The sequence below is a fragment of the Triticum aestivum genome, chromosome 7A, assembly GCF_018294505.1.
Source record: "Triticum aestivum cultivar Chinese Spring chromosome 7A, IWGSC CS RefSeq v2.1, whole genome shotgun sequence".
NCBI classification, from domain to species: Eukaryota; Viridiplantae; Streptophyta; class Magnoliopsida; order Poales; family Poaceae; genus Triticum; species Triticum aestivum.
The window spans coordinates 19,465,087-19,484,072 of record NC_057812.1 but is presented as its reverse complement, the minus strand read 5'-3'; the positions used below and the strand labels follow the sequence as shown (position 1 = coordinate 19,484,072).

The 18,986-nt window shown below is 46.6% G+C and overlaps 1 pseudogene; it reads right to left on the bottom strand.

Moving 5' to 3' along the window:
- Positions 1-2,929: 2,929 nt before the first annotated feature.
- LOC123152839 (disease resistance protein RPM1-like) overlaps positions 2,930-18,986 on the bottom strand; it is a 48,810-nt pseudogene continuing 32,753 nt past the window's right edge.

Sequence of the window (18,986 nt, the reverse complement as noted above, 5' to 3'; positions counted from 1 at the left end):
CGCCCTTCAGGAAGGAACGATGGCGCCCACGGGCGTCACCGCGTCGGGGCCGGCAAGCCGGCCCGTATTTCTCCCATCCGCCAAACACCCACAACCCCGAACGGTCCGACGCGCACCACCAGACAAGCCACCCACGAACGTGCGCCACCACGGACTTGCCATCATTACCGCCGCTTCACCGTGGTCATCAAAGCGAGACCGACAAGGACGAGAGGGAGCAGCCGGGAACGAGGAACGGCAGCGAGAGCAGCCACGCCGGAGGACACAACCTCCACCGCCATCGGCGGTCACCGACCGGACGCGGCAAGGGGAGCGTACCAGGCCCTCGAGGCCCGGCCAAGCCCAAAAGGGGCTCGTGAAGCACCCGTCGCCGAGCTGCAGTAGACGTGCCGCCGTCTCCACCACCCCCCGCACGAGCCGCACCACCACCCAAAATTTGTAACATTGAGATCGTGTGGTGAAGAAAACAGAAAATAAAAAGAGGGAAATCAAGGGTACGAGACGTACCCTCGGCTATCAGTTTTTCGTGCACGTGTTCATCGTACTATGATGTGATCGATTCTGTAGGCGAATCCCAACACGGACCTTGCCTATCTGTCCTGCTCTAATCCAGGCACACAGCAGCTGCCCTGCCTATAATAATAAACTAAATAATCAGAGCTAGTGTTTGGTCAGTCTTCTCATGTTCACGGTTCAGCTGCCACGCCACTGGTTTCTAAACAATCAAATGTTTACCCAAGACTTGTTCAAAAAAATTCTGGAGCATATTGAGGACAGATTATGGATGGACAATACTGCTCCTCCCAAAATAAAACTACTGTTTTGGGTACCGCCGTGAGGCTCTTTGCTCACAAACTGTAATTTGCAAAGCAAAACTAATGAAAACCACATAGTTAATTACATATATATGGCTGGTGCATATTTCATCGACATAGATCTGCAGAACATGGATAACAACATATACAACCTATGAATACTAGAAATTATGTCTAGAAAACAGCACGAGTGCTAGTAAAAATATAGTGGCAGCAACAAATGAATACTAGAAATTATGTCTAGAAAACAGCAAGAGTGCTAGTAAACGAAGTGAATCTGCATTCACAAAAAATAGCACGTCTCCAAATCAGGTTCATCCATTCTATGGTATTCCCCAAGAACCGATTGTCATGATGGCCAGCAGTTTCCACTTGTAAAATCCTTATAAGGTACCGAAATGGCGTCGTAGCATGCTTCATGGCCTATGTTATATTGACTACAGAGCCCCCAAAGAGCATTGCACTCTGATATTTGCAGCCTATGAGCATCAGGGTGTATCTCTTCTCAGCCTCACTTTGCGGCATATAGAGGCCACCACCATTGGACTTGGAAAGATGGTGTGATTGCCAGTTGCGGCAGAACAGCGTCAGCATCATAACCAGTAGCAGCATCTTGCGTGGTGTACTCCGTTGCACCTCCCATGTTTTCTCTGCAGCTGAAATGCATATATAAAGCACTTCAAAAACTGCAAGCGTATATATGGAGAACATGTAACATGGTAACTTAAATAAAAAGGAGTTTGTTGCTTGCTGAACTAACCAGCTATCAGCATGATCACTTCACAGTTCGGGAGCTCTTGGATTGTAGAGGCACCATGAACTAGCTCTCTTCGTAAGATTAATGATTCCATGGTTCCAATTTCACTCGAGATTATTCACTGTCCTTGGCCGCAGTTGCTAAGATGTTTGTTCACTTCAGTCTTCAGTTGGACACGCTCCATGCTCAAACTTTAAATAGCAAGCAGAGTTACTCCAGGCCCTTCTAGATATTAAGAATTTTGACATTTAAAAACAGTAAAGTGATGTTTATCTTTAACTGACAAACACCAAGATTTTCTCTCTCTGCTACTAAATGTATTATATGAAAGAAAAGCTCAAAGGAAACTGAAGAAAAGCAACAACCTGCTGGCTGTTATATGACGGTTGACACTATAGATAATCCTTACATGTGCAATCGGGTATGTGGAAACGGAGGGCCATATCGTCACCAGCAACAAGTGCAAACGAGCAATACCTCCTGTTACAGAGAAACAAATATCGTCAGAAACCCATACCGAATCGAGTGAAACAAACCGAGGGGTATTTGATAGAATGGGTACATAGATGCAAACAAGGCCAGCAGGTAGCACGGGGCAATCGAATTCGTCATTCAGCGTAGAACATCTGTGCTGCTTGAGACAAGATATTAAACAAAAGATGAGAGGGATAGATTGTAAGTGCATATATACAGGACATCATCGGTTGAGTTTATAGCTACTACTACTGAACGGAAAAGAAAATTAGCTGACCTGTCGGCATGACCACCGGTCATGAGCCCTCCCTCTGCTGAGGACTCCAGTTCGCTAGAGCACCACTGAGGTTGCAGTGGCAGTGGCAGTATTATTTTTAAAGGTTGCACTAGCAGTGTCACTAGAGCACCACTGAGGCACCATTAGTGCCTGAAAGAGTACACATATACTACCATTGTCATCACTGTACTTTAAGTACTACACATATACGACCATTTGTGCACCACGCAGGCACCAGTTATTTTCTGACACTGTAAAGGTTAACCAACGACGTACCAGAAAGGTTCGTTTGTAGAAACACACTAAACAAATATCAGACCAATTTGAGGTTCCATATATCTTGCCTTTTTAGAGACAGTGGTATGATCAAAGAATGCAGGTTGTACGTGCACCACGAAGTTGATCATGACGTGCTCCAGCTTGACCCAGCTATAGGTGACAACTCTAGCAATATCATGTCAAATAATTGACTAGCACGAGAAAACAGACTTAACGGATCAAAGATATTGGATCCCTACCGGAGAAGACGTCAACCAGTGTTGGAAACTTTGAGAATAAGCGGCAGGAACAATAAGCCCAAGAAAGAAATGAGCGGCATTTTATCGATCACCAAGCATCGTCGTCGTCGTATTTGCAGGAGCAGAATTCGTCGTCGTCACAGTCTTGGCTGGTACGAGAACGAAAATACGTGAGTATGCGCACGTTCAGTTGTGCAAAGCGTATGAAAGGGCATCATCAGTTGAGCTGATAACTAGCTAGCTACCGCTACTGAACCAAAGAGAAATTAGCTGACCTTTCGTTCCCCGTCACGACCACCACCTGCGAGGAGCTCTCGCTAGTTGTTGCAGGCCCGGGATGGAGAGATGATTCCTCCGCTTGTACTGCAGTTGTGTATGTATCCAGGTCGTGGTGGCTCCAGTCCTCCTGCAGTCGCAGCACCGGATGGTTGGGATGCGCCTCCATCTCACCTTGCAGCGCACCAAGCTTTTCCACTTGACCATCGTAATAAAGGAAAATCTCGGTGAGCTCGGGAAGGTGTTTGATACCAGCAATCCCTGATTTCAACGAGCTGAATCTGATTTCTATCATTTCCAACTTGGGCGAGGTGCCCTCCTCAAATACCAACTCTATCAGTTCCCTCAGGCAGAAAATATCAATTCTCCTGAGATTTAGGAATGTTCCTGCTCTGAAAACCAGTTTCTCCCCAACATAAGAATACTGATAAGGCTTCATGTGACCAAAACGAAGGAGCAAGAGCTTGGGCAGTGCACGTAGTAGTTTCATGCTTTTATCTCCATCCTTGAAATTGCTCGACCTTAAGTGAATCTCCACCAAATTTACCAGATCCCCAAACCAGTCAGGTGTCTCCCCAAGATCTCCATCCAAAGTCAGCTTCCTCAAGAGAGGGGGAGGGGAGAGAAGAATGGTGGAATGACTCTCGCATCTATTCCATTCAACACAGCTGTTACATATACACGGAGGCACGAAGCCGAACTCCCTACATGCAGGGAGTGGATGGCGTGAGTGGGGTTACAGGCGGAAGACTAGGGCCTAATTACAACAGCCATCTCATCTCATACAATACAGGTACATGCAACGGTACAAGTCAACAGTACAATTCAACACCCCCCCGCAGTCCGAACGTTGCTCGGCAAAACGTTGAGACTGGACCGAAAATCACAGAAGACCGTTGAGGGCAGCCCCTTGGTGAAAATATCCGCAAACTGCGACGTGGTCGGAACGTGAAGCACCTTGGCTTCACCAAGAGCCACCCGATCGCGGACAAAATGAAGATCAATCTCGACATGTTTCGTCCGTTGATGCTGCACAGGGCTGGACGAGAGATACACCGCACTGACATTGTCGCAATAGACGACGGTGGCGCGTGTGGGAGGTCGCCGGAGCTCAACGAGAAGTTGTCGTAACCAACAAGATTCGGCCACGCAGTTGGCCACGGCTCGGTACTCGGCCTCCGCACTAGAGCGTGACACCGTATGTTGTCGTTTAGACGACCAGGAGATCAAGTTAGAGCCCAAGAACACACAAAAGCCAGATGTTGATTTGCGGGTGTCAGGGCACCCGGCCCAATCGGCATCACTGTAAGAGATCAGCTCGTGCGAGGAGTCACGATGAAGCTGGAGGCCGAAGTGAGCAGTGCCACGAAGATAACGTAAGACACGTTTGATCAACTGAAAATGGGTGTCGAGCGGGGCATGCATGAAGAGGCAAATCTGCTGGACAACATAGGTGATATCTGGCCGAGTGAGTGTAAGATACTGGAGAGCGCCGGCCAGACTGCGGTATTTCGAGGGATCGGAGTAGGGTGTACCACCGGACAAGGAGAGTTTGGAGCTAGTGTCAATCGGTGTAGAAATGGAGTGGCAGTTCAGCATGTTGGCACGATCCAAGATCTCGAGAGCATATTGCTCCTGGGACAAGAAGAGCCCAGCAGCGGTGCGGTGCACGGTGATGCCAAGGAAATGGTGAATATCGCCAAGATCGCTCATAGAGAATTCCTTAGCGAGAGACTCGACGAAGGAAGTGAGGAGGGAGGTGGAGCTAGCTGTCAGGATGATATCATCAACATACAAGAGCAAGTAGGCCATGGCATCCCCTCGATGAAGAATGAAAAGGGAGGTGTCACACTTGGAGGAGACAAAACCGAGCGAGTGAAGGTGGCGTGTGAAGCGGAGGAACCATGTCCGCGGAGCCTGCTTAAGACTATATAAGGATTTGTTGAGGCGACAAACGTGTGTGGGATGAGCAGAATCAACAAAACCGAAGGGTTGCTGACAGTAGACAGTCTCAGCGAGGTCGCCATGGAGGAAGGCATTCTTGACGTCCATCTGCCGTATGGGCCAATTGCTCGCCGTGGCGAGGCTGAGGACCACACGGATCGTGGCGGGTTTGACGACGGGGCTGAAGGTCTCCCCATAATCAACACCCGGCTGCTGCGTGAAGCACCGAACCACCCACCGCGCCTTGTAGCGCGCCAAGGAGCCATCCGGATGTAGTTTGTGCCGAAAAATCCACTTGCCCGTCACCACATTAACACCTGCACGACACGGCACCAAAGACCAAGTGTCATTCCGAATTAGTGCATTAAACTCGTCTAACGTAGCGTCATGCCAATGGGGTTCCTTGAGAGCCGCACGGTAGGAAGAAGGAAGTGGAGATGGTGTGGTGGTGACGGATAAGTCGAAGTGTTGTTTGGTCATGGCAAAGCCAGTTTTCCGGCGCGTGACCATCTGATGCGGATTGGCGTGCGGGGTGACGGGAACAGCGCGTGGGGGAAGATGTCGCAATGGAGGAGACAGGTGTGGAGCCGGCGAGTGGGGAGCAGGCGTCAATCCCGAGGAAGAGCTGCTCTCGGACAAGGTGGTGGGGAGGGATCCCGGAGTGAGAGCCGCGGCCCGAGGCATGCAGCTGGTGGGTGTACGTGGGCTGCATGGAGATGCATGGGTGGCGGGCCCCACAGGACTGGGTGGGGGCGATGCAATAGGGTGGAGGGGTGGTTGTGGGGGTGGGTGGGCCAGGTGAAAGCGACCGGTCGGGACGCGTGGCAGTTGCGGAGCGGCGGGCGGCTGACGAGCGCGTGGGGCGGCCCAGTACGAGGTGAGCGGGTCGAGAGAGATCGCGGTGGGTGCGGCAGGTGGGTTGGGATCTTCTACGGCCGGCTCTGTAGCAGGGTCATAGGGAAAACAAGATTCATCAAAAATAACATGACGAGATGTGATGACCTTGCGGGTGGACAAGTCGAAACACCGATAGGCTTTTTGCTTGCGTGGATAGCCGATGAACACGCATCTGGTGGAGCGGGGCGAGAGTTTGTGCGACGCGGTGGCTGAGGTGTTTGGGAAACATAAGCAGCCGAAGGTGCGAAGGTGGTGGTATGTGGGGTGTATACCGTAAAGAAAAAAATGGGGCGTAAAGAAGTGAACGGCGCGGGAAGGGCGAATGTTGAGCAGTGTAGTGGCGGTATGGAGCGCTTCGACCCAAAAGGGCGGTGGTAGGTGTGCTTGAAAGAGTAGCGTGCGGATGACATCGTTGGTGGTGCGGATGAATCGTTCTGCCTTGCCGTTTTCGGGAGAGGTGTGCGGACACGTGAGACGGAAAGCGATGCCATTGGAAGAGAAGAACTCACGAAGACTAGTAGTGAGAAATTCACCGCCGTTGTCACACTGCAAACATTGCACAAGCACATGGAATTGAGTAAGAATAAACGCAAAGAAACGCTGCAAAGTGGCGCAAGTATCTGATTTAGCGCGGAGAGGAAAGGTCCAAGAGTACACTAGTAGAAAACGGGCCTATTGTCCCGGTTCATAAGGGCCTTTTGTCCCGGTTCCAGAACCGGGACTAAAGGGTCGTTACTAATGCCCTGACCCTTTAGTCCCGGATCTAACCAGAACCGGGACAGATGGACCTCCTCGTAGCCTGCGCGCTGAGCCCAGGCAGGAGGGCCTTTGGTCCCGGTTGGTTCCACCAACCGGGACCAATAGGCCTCCACGTGTCAGCATTTCTGTGGCTGGGTTTTTTGTTTTTTTGAAGGGGGGGGGGGGTTTGGGGGGTTAATTTAGGTGTTTCATATATTGTGTTAGCTAGCTATAATTAATAGAGAGAAGTGTCCTCTCTTATGTCCGTGCTTGGTCGACGCTACGTACTATACATACGTATAGAGAGGACTAGACACGCTAGCTAGCTAGTAAGCAAACGAAGGAAATAGAAGATCGTCATGCATGAACATATGTGCATACAGAGAGAAGTGATATCGACCACCTCTCCTTCTCCGAGAGATTGGTCAAACAACAAGTTCTCATATATCTATCCGACACTACCGGCTACATATATACAATAATTATCTCTTACAAATATAATCATACGGACGCATGGTCCACATAGTATTCTCCGTCTTCAGCGATCACGTGGTCAAGAAAGAATGCCGCCAATTCCTCTTGAATTGCTCGCATGCGAGCTGGTGCTAGGAGTTCATCCCGCTTCCGAAACATCTAATTTGAAGAAGGGGGTCAATACACACACACACACACACACACACACACACACACACACACACACACACACACACATATATATATATATATATATATATATATATATATGAATGAAACTCAACACAAATGATGGTAATAAAATAAAATTGTGAATATTGTTATTTACGCACTTCATATTGTTCGTCAGAGTACCCGCCCCGCTCACAAGTCGTGTGGCGGATGGACTCGCAGACGTAGTATCCACAGAAATCATTCCCTTTTTCCTGCCACAACCACTTTACAAGAAATAGAGGTCAATCAAACTGATAAGCAAGAATGCTAAATGGTATTGATGAAACTAGCGCTTGAATTACTAGGAGATACGCGGAACATGCTACTATAGTACTTACTTTCGGGTGTCTAAATTCCAGCTCCTTCGGCAGTCCCAGAACTTTTCTGGTGAATTTTCTCCAAACCCTGCCGGACAAAGAAAACAATTACTTGATATCAGGAAATGAACAAAGTTGCTAATATGGTGGATAATGATCGATTTAACTTACTTCTTGAGGATTTCAGTCATGTCCGCATACTCCTGGGGATCTTTTCGTTTAGAGTCCAAGACAGTTACTACTCCCTGCTCAAGCCTAATCTCTAGGAGAATATAGTGGTACCTGCGCACGCATGCATAACTCATCAATTACATTACTATAACCTGGACTAATATGTAAGGGAAACCGAATATGCACAAGACAGTAAAACTCATTTGAAGTTGTAAGGAAAGAGTATTATATCTTTGTTTTCATTTATTTTGAATGATCGTAGCAAGTTGGCCTCGGTATCTTCGGGACGATGTTCAACCTCAGTTGCATCTATGAGATATGTGTTAATGAACCCAATATCACCGATTTGTCTTTTCTTCAATTCGGCGATCTTCAATCTGCATAATATAGTGAGGATAATGATAAATGCATGCAATGAAAGAGATGAGCTATATAGAGAGACTTAATGACAGAAGTACTAGTACTTACAGACAGTAGCAGGTGACCGTTGTTTTATCGAGGGCCAATTGATTGAAAAACTGATAGAACTCCTCAAATGGAATAGGCAACAGTTTAATTCCAATGAGGTCATGCTCCGGTTTAACTCTCGCATACAAAGTACTCCTCCCCCCAGACTCTCTGCAGATTTTCAAGTACCAATTATGCAATCTTCGCATCATCGTTGTTAAAGATTTTTCATCTTTGACGAGAGGCTTCCCGTACTCGTATCTGTGTATCTGCACCTCCATGGGATCATAATGTACATCGTCGGGCAGGTAATCGTCAACATTTCAATAACCGGGCACCATCCTCGGATCGACGATGTCGCTAGGCACCTTGAGCGGGGGGCACGATTGCTTCGCTTGTTCGCCGAGCTGGGCAATTTGTTTCCCAGCTGCTCGTCGTTCTTTCAGCCTTTGATCACTGACTGTACTTCCCGACCGCTCCGCTTCGGCCCATGACTTTGCAATAATGCACTCATAGTTGCCTTTGCGCGAAGACTTGGGTGGTTTCACTGGTAGAAAAAGGGCCTATAGTCCCGGTTCGTAAGGGCCTTTAGTCCCGGTTCCTGAACCGGGACTAAAGTGTCGGTACTAATGCCCTGAACCGGGACTCAAGGGCGCGGCCACGTGGAGCTCCACCTTTAGTCCCGGTTGGTAACACCAACCGGGACTAAAGGAAATTTTATGATTTTTTTTGAAATTTCTTTTGATTTTTTTTTTGATTTTCTTATTTTCAAATTTCTGAATTATTTTAACCTCTAGTCTGTAATCACCACACCTCATCACTTCTCAATTTATCCTCTAATCACCCCTCATCATTCCAAATCATCTAACTTCCCGAACGGTCACCCATCCTCCCACTCCCCCAGCCTGAGCACGCTTAACTTCCGGGTTCTATTCTCCCTCGCTCCAAGTCTGCACTTGTTGTTTTCCTGACAATAGTAAGATGTCAATCCTATTAACCTTCAGGAATTTTGCTTGAGCATGAAGTGACACATTTCACTGTTTGAGTTTGAAACTATTGTTTTAGAAAACAATAATTATTTAGTAACACTAATATTTCTTGAATAATTAGTTTGACCATTGTTTGACCACAGTTTGACCAGATTTGACCAAAATTGAAATAACTAAAATAATTATTTAGTAGCACTAATATTCTAGAATAATTAGTTTGACCATTGTTTGACCACAGTTTGCCCACTGTTTGAATATTTTTCAATTTTTTCCACTCTAGATCTTAAAAGCCCCGCAACTTTTTTTCTATTAGGTTTTTGAGGATTTTGCAAATGTTTAACGGGGTTCCCCCCGTTAAATTCGGATGTAACTTTTCGTGTAGATGATTTTTCATATAAAAAACTTTTTCATCCGAGTTAGTATGCAAAAGTTATGCCCATTTTTACAAATTTCAGAGAGATTTTGCAAATAAAGTCAAAATTCACATTTGCAAATTTTCCCAACAACTGGACCACATATCACATGAGAAACTTATTTTCTTTTATTTTTTTGACATTTCCATTATTTTCTTTTATTTTTTTGAAACTGAAAAGGCGATCCACGGGGGGGGGGGGGGTAGAGTTTGAAAATGGGACCTTTAGTACCGGTTCGTGGCACGAACCGGGACTAAAGGTCTCAACCCCATTAGTCCCGGTTCGTGCCTCAAACCGGGACTAAAGGTCTAATCTTTAGTCCCGGTTTGAGGCACGAACCGGGACTAAAGGTCATCGCACCCTTTAGTCCCGGTTCATGTCTTAAACCGGGACTAAAGGGCCCGAGTGAACCGGGACTAATGCCTTAGCCGCACGAACCGGGACCAATGCTCACATTAGTCCCGGTTCTAGATTGAACCGGGACTAATGGGCTGAGCCGGCCTGGACCATAGCCCTGTTTTCTACTAGTGTTTTGCCAGGGCAGCCAGAGTGCGCTTCACTTTCACCGGATCTACCTTCTCCTCCGGAGGTGGATGTCTCTTTGCTTTCAACCCTTGAAACCAGTCATCCACTTCGGTTCGCGCGATCTTCGCGTTCTCCTCCGGGGTCCTCTCGTATGGTAACTTCTGTGGACTCTTCAGAGAAGGACCGAATCTGTATGTCCTCCCGCCTCTGGCTGTACTGCTAGACGCCGGCCGAACAAACGGAGCGGTTGTCTTGTTTACTTGCTTACGAGGCGGAGGAGAAGGACTACGACGCGCCGGAGCAGCTGCCGGAGCGGCGGCGGGTCTCTTCCGCCCTTGCTGACGAGGTGGAGAAGGAGCAGGCTAGCTGCTCGGGCGCGCCGGCGCAGGCGGACAAGGAGGCGGAGTGCCGCCACGCGCCGGAGAAGGAGCCGGCTGAGGGCCCTGATCGTCACTCGCCGGAGGAGGAGGCGGAGTGCCCTGGCTCGCCGGAGGAGGAGGAGGAGGCGGAGGCGTCCAGTTCGGAAGGTTGATGAGCTCCTTCCGCCATAGGCATGGAGTCTTCAGAGAAGAACCCAGCCGAGTCTCCCCTTGTCCGGTAGGGTGGTCAAGCGGGAGGTCCTCAAATCCCTCCGTTATTTCATCCACCATCACCTTAGCATATCCTTCTGGAATCGGCCGGCAGTGAAAAGTTGCGCCAGGTTCATTAGGAAAAACAGAGCCAACAGCCGCCTTGACCTTCATATTAATCCATTGCATCATAAGGTGGCAATTTTGAGCCTCCGTGATAGCATCCATGGGATAGCTAGCAGGAGCCGTCAAGACAAGCTCCGGCTGAAGCAGCTCGGTGGAAGCCACGCTGCTTCTTCGCTGAGATGGCGGGGTAGCTTCAGGGGAAACTTCGGCAAGTCACTGGCTGCGATTTGCTTCTCGTTCCTCTATCTCTTCTACCCTTGCATGCAGCGCCTGCAGTTCGGTCTGCTGCAATTTTTTCCTCCTCTCGTGGCTTTTGTAACTGCCTGCGTCCGGAAACCCAGCCTTCCACAGAATGGAGCCTGGCGTGCCTCGTGTCCGTCCAGGGTGCTCAGGATTTCTGATGGCCTTTGTGAGCTCGTCGTTCTCTCTGTCTGGAAGGAACGTCCCTTTCTGCGCTGCAGCGATATAGTACCGAAGCTTCTTCAAGGGTATGTCAAGTTGCTCGTCCGTCCAAATGCACTTCCCTGTTACAAGGTCCAAGGTTCTGCCAGCCCCGAAGAACCAAGTCCGGCAACGGTCTGGCCAGTTCGTTGTCTCTGGTTCGATCCTTTTTTCAACCAGATCATTCTCAACCTTGGCCCACTTAGGCCGGGCTACGAGGTAGCCACCTGACCTCGTGCGATGGTGAAGCTTCTTCTTCGCAGCATTTTTCTTGTTTGTCGCCGACATCTTCTTACTCTTTTCTGATGTCTTGTTGGCCACAAATGCGGGCCAGTGATCTCTGATCTTCTCATATCTGCCCTTGAATTCTGGTGTCTCTTTTTTATCGACAAACCTGTTCAGCTCGTTCTTCCACCTCCTGAATAGGTCTGCCATCCTCTTAAGAGCAAAAGACTTGATTAATTGCTCTTTAACTGTCTTCTCCGGATCATCCTCTGGCGGTAGGGTGAAATTTGACTTCAGCTCAGTCCAAAGATCATTTTTCTGCATATCATTGACGTAAGACACCTCAGGGTCTTCTTTAGCCGGCTTTAACCATTGCTGGATGCTGATCGGGATCTTGTCCCTAACCAGAACCCCGCACTGAGCAACAAATGCGTTATTTGTTCGGATGGGTTCAATCGGTTGGCCGTCGGGCGCGATTGCTATGATCTCAAACCTTTCATCCAAGCTCAACTTTTTCTTCGGGCCTCGTCTCTTTACCTCAGTTGTGCTCGATCCGGAGGGCTCGAATAAAGAACAAAGACTTAATTAATATGTGTACATACCAAAACAATGAATGCATCAATTAGCTAATCAGCACAGGCTTAACTAATATATATACCTGGCCGGACTCGGTTCGGTCACCGGAGCCGTCATCATGGTCTCCTTCTTGCACCGGCATTGGGTCATCGGAGCCGTCCTCATGTTCTTCTTCTTGCACCGGCATTAGGTCACCGGAGCCAGCTTATTCACCCTCTCCTTCCAGACCATCGGTGTCGTTGAGAAACAACGAGACGACATCACTTCCTTCTGCGATTATGTCCCTCAACAACACTTCTTGTGCTTCGTCTCGGGCGGTGTCCATAGTTTCTACAAATATTTACAACATGGCAATTATTATTCAAACATGACAGATGGATATATTAGTGGCAAACGTAGAACTAGCTAGCTAATCATAGTAAGGAATCATATATATTAATTAGTGGCCTCAACGCTACTTCTCTAGGGTTTGGGGTGGCCTCGACAACGCTTCAAGGGTTTGGGGTGGCCTCGAGAATGCTTCAAGGAGGGGGTAATATCGACCCTCCCCCCACGTGTTGAAGCTATCGGGAGGGGGTATATCGACAACGACGACACTACATCTATGTCCCTCGACGACCCTCGTTCCCGATAAAAAAAAGAGGAAGAAGAAAAAAAAAGAGGAGAAGAAAGAATAGAGGACAAGAACTCCTCTATTCTTTCTTCTCCTCTTTTTTTCTTCTTCCTCTTCTTTTTTTATCCTCTTCTTCCTCTCATGTTCGAGAGGATCGCCGAGGGGTCGGGAGGTTGCCTAGTGTCAAAGGATTCAACAAAACTATGTCTTCATCATTAGGCGAAAGTAACACGTGCATGATGGTACGAAGCTCTCCAAAGTTATTTTGGAACGGAGTCCCGTATAGGATAATTCGCTTTTTGGTACAAAGTTCAGCAAGAACCTTCCAAATATCGTTCTTTGGAAGGCCTTTGCTGAAATTCATACAAAAAGGCAAATTATCCTATCCGGGACACCATTCCAAAATAACTTTGGAGGACTTCGTCATGCCCTGGTTACTTCCGGCTAATGATGAAGCCATGGATTTCTTCAATACTTTGACACTTTGAAACCTCTCTCGACCCCTCGGCGATCCTCGACCCCTCGAACCCTCGACGACCCTGGAACCCTCGACCCCTAGACGACCCTGGAACCCTCGACCCTCGATCCCTCGACCCTATAGAACCCTCGAACCCTCGACCCTGAAACCCTCGACCCTTGACCCCTTAACGACCCTCGACCCTCTACCCTAGTTCCCGACCCTCGACCCCTCGGCGATCCTCGACACCCTCGTTCCCGATAAAAATTAAGAAGAAGAAGAAGAAGAAGAAAAAAGGAGGAGAAGAAGAAAGGAATAGCTAGAGGAGAAGATCGAAGAAAAAAAAGAAGAAAAAAAAGAGGAGAAGAAGAAAGGAATAGTGGAGAAGAAGAGAAAATAGAATATTCTATTTTCTCTTCCTCTCCACTATTCCTTTCTTCTTCTCCTCTTCTTTTTCTTCTTTTTTCTTCTTCTTATTTATTTCTCCTCTTCTTTTCCTCTCCTCTTCTTCTTTCTTTCCTCTTCTTATTTTCTTCTTTCCTATCCTTCTTTTTCTAAAATTGTAACTTTTGCATATATAAAACTTTTCTAAAATTGTAACTTTCTATATATGAACAAAAAACTTTCTATGAACAAAAAAACATTTTTAACATATATATTTAGCAAATTCTAGCCACATACATCACATACACATATACATTATAGCCACATACACATATACATCACATATGAACAAAAGAATAAACTAATAAAATAAAAAAAACATATTGCAACATATGAACAAAAACATATAGCCACATACATACACATACATTATATATATATGAAAAAAAATTAAACTAATAAAAAAAGTGGTGGCGCCGGCGGGGCAGAGGGGCATGGCGGCAGCGGTGGCGCCGACGGGGCAGGGCAGGGCAGGGGCGGCGCACGGCAGCCGCACAGGGCAGGGGCAGCGGCGCGGCGGCCGCGCAGGACAGGGGCGCAGGGGCGCGGGACGGGAGGGGCTGTGCTCACAGGGGGCGGCGGCGACGGCGAAGGCGATCAGCCTGACGGCGTCGGTGGCGGCAGCGACGGTGAAGGCGAGTAGCCTGACGGCGTCGTTGGCGATGGCGACGAGGAGGAGCAGGGGCGTCGGGCGGCGACGGCGACGAGGAGGAGAAGGGGGCATCGGGGGAGAGGTGGGTGATTTGGTCGAAAACTACTAAGAGTTGTATATATAGCAAGAGCATTGGTCCCGGTTCGTGAAACCAACCGGGACCAATGCCCCCCTTCAGCAGCCCAAAGGGTGGGAAGCGGCGGCCTTTGGTCCCGGTTGGTGGCACCAACCGGGACCAAAGGCCTTGTGCTGCCCCGCGCCCAAATGTTTAGTCCCACCTCGCTAGTTGAGAGGGAGCCGCACCTATTTATAAGGTGCGGTGCGCCTTCCCTCTCGAGCTCCTCTCTAAAGCAGGCTTTCGGGCCTAACCGTGCAATCTGTGCCTGTGGGCCTACTGGGCCTCCCACGGGCCTGAATCCTGGCCCATGGTAGGGTTTCTAGTCGTATTCAGGCCGTGGGTGCCCAGTAGGTGGCACTTTTTTTGTTTTTTTTTGTTTCTACTTACAACAAAATACTTATTGTTGCTATATTTAATTTTTTTTCCAGTTTTTTGTTTTGTTTTCTGCATTATTTATTTTCTTTTGTTTTTTGCTTTATTTTTTTAATTCTTTTTGCTTTTAATTTTAGAAAAATTATAAACTTTCTCTTAGTGCCATTAGTTTTCAAATTTGAAAACACTTTTTTTGTTTTTTTGTTTTCTTTGTTGCTTTATTTATTTATTTTGTTTCTACTTTCAACAAAATACTTATTGTTGCTATTTTTATTTTTTTCCAGTTTTTTCGTTTTGTTTTCTGTATTATTTATTTTGTTTTGTTTTTTGCTTTATTTTTTAATTCTTTTTGCTTTTAGGTCAGCAAAATTATAAATTTTCTGTTAGTGCCATTAGTTTTAGAAAAATTATAAACTTTCTGTTAGTGCCATTAGTTTTCAAATTTGAAAACACTTTTTTTGTTTTTTTTAGTTTTTTTGTTGCTTTATTTATTTTATTTTGTTTCTACTTACAACTTAATACTTATTGTTGCTATTTTTATTTTTTTTCCAGTTTTTTTGTTTTGTTTTCTGTATTATTTATTTTGTTTTGTTTTTTGCTTTATTTTTTAATTCTTTTTGCTTTTAGGTCAGCAAAATTATAAACTTTCTGTTAGCGCCATTAGTTTTAGAAAAATTATAAACTTTCTGTTAGTGCCATTAGTTTTCAAATTTGAAAACACTTTTTTTGTTTTTTTGTTTTCTTTGTTGCTTTATTTATTTTATTTTGTTTCTACTTACAACAAAATACTTATTGTTGCTATTTTTATTTTTTTCCAGTTTTTTTGTTTTGTTTTCTGTATTATTTATTTTGTTTTGTTTTTTGCTTTATTTTTTAATTCTTTTTGCTTTTAGGTCAGCAAAATTATAAACTTTCTGTTAGTGCCATTAGTTTTAGAAAAATTATAAACTTTCTGTTAGTGCCATTAGTTTTCAAATTTGAATAGTTAAAATTTGAACATAGATGCACCTATAGAGAAAATTCGACCTAAATTCATAGTTTTCAAATGAACTCTGAAAAAGTTGGAATAGCATACTCGTCTGTTACAAATTTGGCATGGTATCATCATAATAGTTGCGGGAGAAAGTCTTCACTTTTTCTTCCATTTGCTTATTGCACCGTAACCATGGATAATCTTCAGCGTTTATCAGGGTGCTTGGGTCAGCCTTGACATTGAAGGGAGGAATTTCATGAAACCTTTCATAATCTTCAGACATGTCTGTCTTGCCCTCCACTCCCAGGATGTCCCTTTTTCCTGAAAGAACTATGTGGCGCTTTGGCTCATCGTATGATGTATTCGCTTTGTTATCTTTTCTTTTTCTCGGCCTGGTAGACATGTCCTTCACATAGATAACCTGTGCCACATCATTGGCTAGGACGAACGGTTCGTCAGTGTACCCAAGATTTTTCAGATCCACTGTTGTCATTCCGTACTGTGGGTCTACATGTACCCCGATTCCTGACAGATTGACCCATTTGCACTTAAACAAAGGGACCTTAAAATCTTGTCCATAGTCAAGTTCCCATATGTCCACTATGTAACCATAATATGTGTCCTTTCCCTTCTCGGTTGTTGCATCAAAGCGGACACCGCTGTTTTTGTTGGTGCTCTTTTGATCTTGGTTAATCGTGTAAAATGTATTCCCATTTATCTCGTATCCTTTGTAAATCAATACAGTCAAAGATGGTCCCCTGGACAACAAGTACAACTCATCACAAACAGTGTTGTCACCTCTGAGACGTGCTTCCAACCAACTGCTGAAAGTCCTAATGTGTTCACATGTAATCCAGTCGTCGCACTGCTCCGGGTGTTTGGAGCGCAGACTGTTCTTGTGTTCATCGACATACGGGGTCACCAACATAGAGTTCTGTAGAACTGTGTAGTGTGCTTGAGACCAAGAATGCCCGTCCCTGCATATTATTGAGTCCTCTCCTAGCGTGCCTTTTCCAGTCAGTCTCCCCTCATACCGCGATTTAGGGAGACCTATCTTCTTAAGGCCAGGAATGAAGTCAACACAAAACCCGATGAAATCCTCTGTTTGATGGCCCATGGATATGCTTCCTTCTGGCCTAGCGCGGTTACGGACATATTTCTTTAGGACTCCCATGAACCTCTCAAAGGGGAACATATTGTGTAGAAATACGGGCCCTAGAATGACAATCTCGTCGACTAGATGAACTAGGACATGCGTCATGATATTGAAGAAGGATGGTGGGAACACCAGCTCGAAACTGACAAGACATTGCGCCACATCACTCCTTAGCCTTGGTACGATTTCTGGATCGATCACCTTCTGAGAGATTGCATTGAGGAATGCACATAGCTTCACAATGGCTAATCGGACGTTTTCCAGTAGAAGCCCCCTCAATGCAACCGGAAGCAGTTGCATCATAATCACGTGGCAGTCATGAGACTTTAGGTTCTGGAACTTTTTCTCTGGCATATTTATTATTCCCTTTATATTCGACGAGAAGCCAGTCGGGACCTTCATACTGAGCAGGCATTCAAAGAAGATTTCTTTCTCTTCTTTCGTAAGAGCGTAGCTGGCAGGACCTTCATACTGCTTCGGAGACATGCCATCTTTTTCGTGCAAACGTTGCAGGTCCTCCCGTGCCTCAGGTGTATCTTTTGTCTTTCCATACATGCCCAAGAAGCCTAGCAGGTTCACGCAAAGGTTCTTCGTCACGTGCATGACGTCGATTGAAGAGCGGATCTCTAGGTCTTTCCAGTAGGGTAGGTCCCAAAATATAGATTTCTTCTTCCACATGGGTGTGTGTTCCTCAGCGTCATTCGAAACAGCTAGTGCGTCGGGACCCTTTCCAAAGATTACGTGTAAATCATTGACCATAGCAAGTACGTGATAACCGGTACGCATGGCGGGCTTCTTCCGGTGATCTGCCTCGCCTTTGAAATGCTTGCCTTTCTTTCGACATTGATGGTTGGTTGGAAGAAATCGACGATGGCCCAGGTACACATTCTTCTTGCATTTGTCCAGGTATATACTTTCAGTGTCATCTAAACAGTGTGTGCATGCGTGGTATCCTTTGTTTGTCTGTCCTGAAAGGTTACTGAGAGCGGGCCAATCATTGATGGTCACGAACAACAACGCCTTTAGGTTAAATTCCTCTTGTCTGTGCTCATCCCATGTACGTACACCGTTTCCATTCCACAGCTGTAAAAGTTCTTCAACTAATGGCCTTAGGTACACATCAATGTCATTGCCGGGTTGCTTAGGGCCTTGGATGAGAACTGGCATCATAATGAACTTCCGCTTCATGCACATCCAAGGAGGAAGATTATACATACATAGAGTCATAGGCCAGGTGCTGTGATTGCTGCTCTGCTCCCCGAAAGGATTAATGCCATCCGCGCTTAAAGCAAACCATACGTTCCTTGGGTCCTTTGCAAACTCATCCCAGTACTTTCTCACGATTTTTCTCCACCGCGACCCGTCAGCGGGTGCTCTCAACTTCCCGTCTTTCTTACGGTCCTCACTGTGCCATCGCATCGACTTGGCATGCTTTCCATTTCTGAACAGACGTTTCAACCGTGGTATTATAGGAGCATACCACATCACCTTCGCAGGAACCCTCTTCCTGTGGGGCTCGCCGTGAACATCATCAGGGTCATCTCGTCTGATCTTATACCGCAATGCACCGCATACCGGGCATGTGGTCAGATCCTTGTATGCACCGCGGTATAGGATGCAGTCATTAGGGCATGCGATCTTAGAGGGCATACGACCTTCTTTGCTGCATATGTACTGTCAGGCAAGTCGTTATCCTTTGGAAGCTTCTTCTTCAATATTTTCAGTAGCTTCTCAAATCCTTTCTCAGGCACAGCATTCTCTGCCTTCCACTGCAGCAATTCCAGTACGGTACCGAGCTTTGTGTTGCCATCTTCGCAATTGGGGTACAACCCTTTTTTGTGATCCTCTAACATGCGATCAAACTTCAGCTTCTCCTTTTGACTTTCGCATTGCGTCCTTGCATCGACAATGACCCGGCGGAGATGATCATCATCGGGCACATCGTCTGGTTCCTCTTGATCTTCAGCAGCTTCACCCGTTGCAGCATCATTGTGCACATCGTCCGGTTCCTCTTGATCT